This window comes from Trichechus manatus, unplaced genomic scaffold (genome assembly GCF_000243295.1).
Source record: "Trichechus manatus latirostris isolate Lorelei unplaced genomic scaffold, TriManLat1.0 scaffold00034, whole genome shotgun sequence".
NCBI classification, from domain to species: domain Eukaryota; kingdom Metazoa; phylum Chordata; class Mammalia; order Sirenia; family Trichechidae; genus Trichechus; species Trichechus manatus.
In genome coordinates this window covers 4,681,421-4,687,899 of record NW_004443970.1, presented here as the reverse complement: position 1 = coordinate 4,687,899, position 6,479 = coordinate 4,681,421, and the positions used below count along the sequence as shown (strand labels likewise).

The window sequence follows — 6,479 nt, the reverse complement described above, 5'->3', positions numbered from 1 at the left end:
CTAATTTCACCATCAAATTTGAACAAGAGTTTTGCAGGATATATTATTCTTGGTTGGCAATTTTTTTCTTTCAAGATTGTATATACGTCATCCCATTGCCTTCTTGTCTGCATTGTTTCTGCTGAATAATCTGAGCTTAGTCTTATTGTTTCTCCTCTGTATGTGACTTCTGGTTTTTCACAAGCTGTTCTCAGGATTCATTGTTTGTTTTTTGTTTTAGGGAGTGTAATTATAATATGCCTTGGTGATTTTCTTTTGGGGTCTCTCCTATACGGGGTTCATTGAGCTTCTTGGATGGCCAGCTTTTCATCTTTCATGATATTGGGGAAGTTTTCTATCAGTAGTTCTTCAATGATCCTCTCCATGTTTTCTGTTTTCTCCCCCTGTTCTGGAATTCCAATCACTTGCAAATTTTTGCTTTTGATTGTATCCCACATAACTCTCAGGGTCTCTTCATTTTTCTTTCTTCTTTTTTCTGAGTTTTACTGAAACAGAGTTGTATCCAAGTGTTTGTCTTCAATTCCACTGATCCTGTCTTCTACCATTTCAAATCTGTTTCTCAACCCTTCTATGACACTGTCCATTTGTGAAATCTTGTTGTTTATCTTTTGGATTTCTAATTGTTGTCTTTGTATAATTTCTAGTTGTGAATTTATTTTGGTATTTTGTTCCTGCATTATTTTCCTAAATTCTCCCAATTTTTTGTCTGTATTTTCCATGAATTTGTCTACTTTTTCCTCAAGTTTGTCAGCTTTTTGCCTCAGCTTTTGGAGAATTCTGAATATTAGAGATTTGAATTCCCTATCAGGTAGTTCTAGTGCATTTTCTTCCACTGGAGAGTCATCTGGTGTTTTATTTTGGACGCCTACTGGAACCATCCTATCCTGTGTTTGTAAATGTTTTGATATTGTCTGCTGTCTTCAGGGCATTCAGTAGTTATTTTTCTCTTTTGTTGATTGTATATTTGTTTGTTTCCTCCCTTTTTTTTTTTTTAAATTTGACTATGTGTGAGCAGGTAGACTGTGTGTTCTTTGTTGTTTGCCCATCTGTGGGCACAATACTTTTCACCTCCTTCTCCAATTGGCAGAGTCAGTCACTCAGATATGGTAGAGCAGGGCAGGTCTAGCTGAAGAGGAGTTTCTGGGACGGGTTGTTTGTGGCACTTACTTACTACAACCACCAGAGCGGGTCTGTAATCAGTGCAGGGCAGGTTCCAGTAGGCCATGCCTGTGCTACTTGGTGGTGTGATGTCAAGCGCACGGTGCAGGTAGGCAGGATGCAGCGGGGAGATTGTTATGTGTGGAGCTAAAATGGATATGGGAGAGAGGAGAGAGGAACAGGAGCCAAAAACATACAAACAAACAAAAAAGAATGCTAGGGGAGCTTGCCGTTGGAATGGAGAGATGAGAGACTATGAAATGGAGAAAAACAGAAAGGGGAAAAGGAAAAAAAGAAAAGAATTAATAAATAAAAATCAGAAAGGTTAAAGAACTGCAAAGTTCCCAGGGATCCCACCGGTGCAGCTATGAGGTCTGGGGAAGTTGCTCTCAGGTGTTGCAGTGCAGCCTGGCTGGAAGGCATAGAGGTATACAATGCCAGGTATTCATGGAACAGAAAGAGAAGGAAGGTATAGAGAGATGAGAAACTGAGCAGTGAAGAAAGACAAAAAGGGAAAAAGAGGGAAAAGAAAACAAAACAAATTAAAAAAAAAAAAAAGAACAAGAAAGTCCCCCAAAAAACAGAAAAAAAAAAAATGAAAAAAGAAAGCCCTCAGGGATCTCTCTGCACGTCTGTGCAAGGCAAGGGGGATGTCTCCTTGCCACGCAGCACCGCCTGGCCAGAAAGGGATCCCAACTCAAGAAAAGGAAAAGAAAACAAACAAACAATTTAAAACAAACAAATGAACAAAAGCCCCGGGATCCCACCAGCGTGGCAGCCCAGACCAGGAAACAGCTCCACACTCGAATGGAGCTCCACAGCCCCTCAGGAAGAAGCAAATATGGCGCACGGAACCAGGTATTTGAGCGAAAGTTGGGGGAGGTGGTGAGAGGTAAGGAAGAAATCAAAAGAAGCAGAAAAAAAAGGAACACTAGCAGTCAACAAATGGCACTCAGAGAGCCAGCTAGTGTGGACTGTTGTTTCTTGGACAAGAGACTGTGTCTGCGGGAAGCAGAGGGGGCCGAGTGTGGGTGAAGAAGGGTAGGGAGTGGGAAAACGTATATCACAAATTACCGGAGCTCTGCAGCCCCTCCGGAAGAAGCAAAGAAGGTGCACGGTGCCAGGTATTTGAGTAAAAGGAGGTGGAAGTGGTGACAGGTAAGGAAGAAATGAAAAGAAGCAGAAAAAAAAGCAACACTAGCAGCCAACAAATGGTACTCAGAGAGCCAGCTAGTGTGGGCTGGTGTTTCTCAGACAAGAGACTGTGTCCGCGGGAAGCAGAGGGGACTGAGTGTGGGTGAAGAAGGGTAGGGAGTGGGAAAGCATATATCACAAATTACTGGAGCTCTGCAGACCCTCAGGAAGAACCAAAGATGGTGCATGGAGCCAGGTATTTGAGCGAAAGGATGGGGAGGTTGTGAGAGGTAAGGAAGAAATCAAAAGAAGCGGAAAAAAGCAACACCAGCAGCCAACAAATGGCACTCGGAGAGCCGGCCCGTTCTGGTGTGTGGAATCCAAGCAGCCAGTGTTTCCCAGTCAAGAGATTGTGGCCGCGGGAAGCAGAGGAGGCCGAGTCGGGGTGAAGAAGGATGGGGGGTGAAAGCGTATATCACAAATTACCAGTTGTTTTGTGCCCCGCTGGATGCTCCGTGAGGCTGCTTTCTTGTACCCCCTGTTTGCTGGTCTCCAATAGGAGTCCAAGTTGGCAGATCTGTGTTGCGTTAGCTGGTAGAGGACCTCTGCATGAATCTCTCCTCGATCTCCATTCTCTGTCAGTTTTCTCACTCCATTTGGTGCTTGGCTGAGTTCTTTATCTCTTCATTTGATATTTTAGGGTTTCAGGATTGTTGTTTTCTCTGTTCAGCTTAGTTTTTCAGATCTTTGCTGTGGAGGGACAGCATGGTGCTTCTGCCTAGAGCACCATTTTGCTGGAACTCCGACAACTTGATTTCTTTTGAGTGATTATTATTGAAAGAAATAGAGGAGAAGGGAGAAACAAACAAAAAAAGTACGAGAGGTTTGAAGTACTAAGATACTGTCTCTGTGCTTATGTAAGTTGTTGAATTAATCTATTCAGTTATATGTTCATTTTCTAATTAACTGATATGAACAGTTCAAGTACTGCCTAGTAGTTTATTGCTGCAAGTCAAAATGTCTCAGTGGATGTGCAATTTTATAAATGGCTCACAATTACAGTAGTTTTATTTATCCACAGGCACTTAAAGCATCAAGAAGTTTCTAACTGCTAAAGTAGAAAGACCTAGCCTTTCCTAGCCTGTCCTCCCCCCGACCTATATGCAGGACAGACATTGTCATTTCTGACAAGAAAATGAAATCAATGTTCCAAAAGTAATTACTTTGTACTTATGACAACCTATCAATCGTTTGCAACAAAGAGTTCTCTTAGGAAGTTTTTTTTTTTTTTTTTTTTTTTTTTTTTTTACAGAATAGCACATTTTCCAGTCAGGTCCCTTGATAAGTGGTAAATGTGAAATGTAGTGCCCAAACTTCATAGAATGTGGTATCACATGGCCTGTGATGTCCTAAAATTAGAATAACTGGTATAGGCAAGTGTGATCTGACAAAAGGCAAATCTCACTTCAAGACAATAACTGTTAATGACATAACCTATTTAAACCAAGTAACAGGGAATTGCATATAGCATAAGAAAATAAGGGATAGATTAGCATAGCGTTTTAAAATTCTATTCAAATAGGTAATTAGCAGGTAAAAATAGAAAATAAGTTAGTTCCAAATGTCTCTAGTTAGAGGGCAGGTTATTATTGGAATACAGATGGATCTAGTATTTAGCTACATAAAGCCAGGTAGAGTAAAACAGAGGTTGGGGAGTTCAGGTGAATAAATTCAGACAAAAAAAAAATTACTTGTTTACTTACTTGAACCATATATAAAATTCCATTGGTACAAATGTCGTTATGGAGAACGGTTTTGTACAGCAAAATCATTACATTGTTCTAATAGATGGCTTGTAGTAATAGAACTGTGAAGATCTGATTAAAATAGATTCCCTTATTAAAACTTTTGTGTGAGTGTTCACTTTGGCAACCTATATACTAAAACTTGAACTATACAGATAAGATTAGCATGGCCCCTGTGCAAAGATAACACGCAAATTCGTGAAGCATTCCATATTTTTGGGACCACATGAACCACAGCCTCTACCAGCCTGATAGTGGAAGAACTAGATGTACCTGGCTACCGCTACCGACCCCTCTGACAGAGATCATGATTTGAGGGTTCCAGATACACCAGGAGGAAAATGTAGAAAAAATTCAAATTCACACACACAAAGAAGACCAGACTTACTGGTCTGACAGAGATTGGAGGAACCCCCAAGATTATGACCCCCAGAAAACTTGTTAATTCAGAAGTCCACCTTTCAGTCAAGGATTAGACAGACCTATAAAAAAGCAACAACACATGTGAGAAACATGCTTCTTATTTCAATCAAGCATGATATCAAATGGGCAACACCTGTCCAAAAGCAAAGACAAAAAGGCAAGAAGGGATGGGAAAACTGGACAAATGGACACAGGAAACCGGGGGTGGAAAGGGAAAGACAGAGAGGACTGACACATTGTGGGATTGCAATCAATGTTACAAAATAATACGTGTATAAATTTTTGAATGAGAACCTAATTTTAGCTGTAAACTTTCAGCTAAAGCACAATAAAATTAAAAAAAAATTTGTGTGGAAGTTGTTTATTTTCTGTCTGCTCTCTATAATAATAGTATCTGAGTTGTGATGAGAGATCGAACACTTGGGTTGACTTCTGCATATTTTCTGTATTTTGCCATTAGTAGCAATTCCTTTTTAATATCTTTCCTTTTCTTTTTGTAAAAAATCTTGATATGACACATTCTACCAAAACTACAAAACTACTCTTCTTACATTTATATAACACCAAAAACAACCATGCGCATATAAAATAACTTTTCTCCTAGCATATGGATATTTAAAAAATCTAGTTTTTTGGTTTGTGTTTTAGGAATTTTGTTAAGAATTCCTCTACTGTTGTGAGAAAAATAAACATCACAATAGGTTAATTTTAATATTTTATTAAACAGTGAATATATATACAATAATATTTCTATCATTACATTCAACAGAGTCAAACAGAATGCAAAAACTGAACAAATCATTGATATCTTATGCTAGCAAAATTTTGCTGAAGATAATTCAAAAACAACTGCAGCCATATGTCAACAGGGAACTGCCAGAAGTTCAAGTAGGATTTAGAAGTTGAAGAATGAGAGATAGCATTACTGACGTTATATGGATATTGGCTGAAAGCAAAGAATACCAGAAAGATGTTTTCTTGTGTTTTATTGACTATTCAAAAGCATTTGACTGTGTAGATCATCATAACTTATGGATAACATTATGAAGTATGGGAATTCCAGAATACTAAATTGAGCTCATGTGGAATCTGTACATGGATCAAGAGGCAGTGGTAGAAACAGATATTTCAAGGTTCAAAACTGGAAAAGATGTGAGACAGAGTTGTATCCTTTCACCTTAGTTATTTAATCTGTATGCTGAGCACATAATCCAAGAAGATGGACTATATGAAGAAGAATGCATTATCAGGATTGGAGGAAGACCCATTTACAACCTTCCATGTACAGATGATACAACCTTGCTTGCTGAAAGTGAAAACAACTTGAAGCACTTCATGATGAAGGTCAAAGACCACAGCCTTCAGTATGGACTATGCCTAAACATGAAGAAAGTGAAAATCCTCACAATTGGACCAATAAACATCATGATAAGTGGAGATAAAATGGAAGTTATCAAAGATTTCACTTTACTTGGATCCACAGTCAACACCCATGGAACCAGCAGTTAAGAAATCAAAAGACATACTGCACTGGGAAAAATCTGCTGCAAAAGACTTCTTTAAAATTCTAAAAAGTAAAGATATCACTTTGATGACTAAAGTCTGACTGACCCAAGCCATGTTCTTTTTGCAAGAATGGCGAAACTTCGGCTTGCTTATTTTGGGCATCTCATAACGACAGATACATTGCTAGGAAAGGACATCCTATTTGGTAAATTAGAGAGTCAGAAAAAACAAGCAAAACTCTCAGTGAGATGAACTGACACAACAGCCATCAATAGGCTCAAACAAATCAAAGGTCATGGAGATGTTACAGGACGACGCACCTTTCCTTCTGTTACATATAAGATACCACGTGCAGGAGCCGACTAGGCAACAACTAACAACAACAGAAGATTATAGTTTTATAATTTATTTACTATCTTAGTTATCTAGTTCTGCTAATAACAGAAATACTAC

The 6,479-nt window shown here is 38.9% G+C and overlaps 1 non-coding gene across 1 annotated transcript; it reads left to right on the top strand.

Annotated features, from left to right (window-relative positions):
* The first annotated feature begins 4,208 nt into the window (after window positions 1-4,208).
* On the top strand, window positions 4,209-4,315 carry LOC111820337 (U6 spliceosomal RNA). Its single transcript, XR_002823895.1, has one exon. It is a non-coding gene; the product is annotated as a U6 spliceosomal RNA (small nuclear RNA).
* Window positions 4,316-6,479: the final 2,164 nt, after the last annotated feature.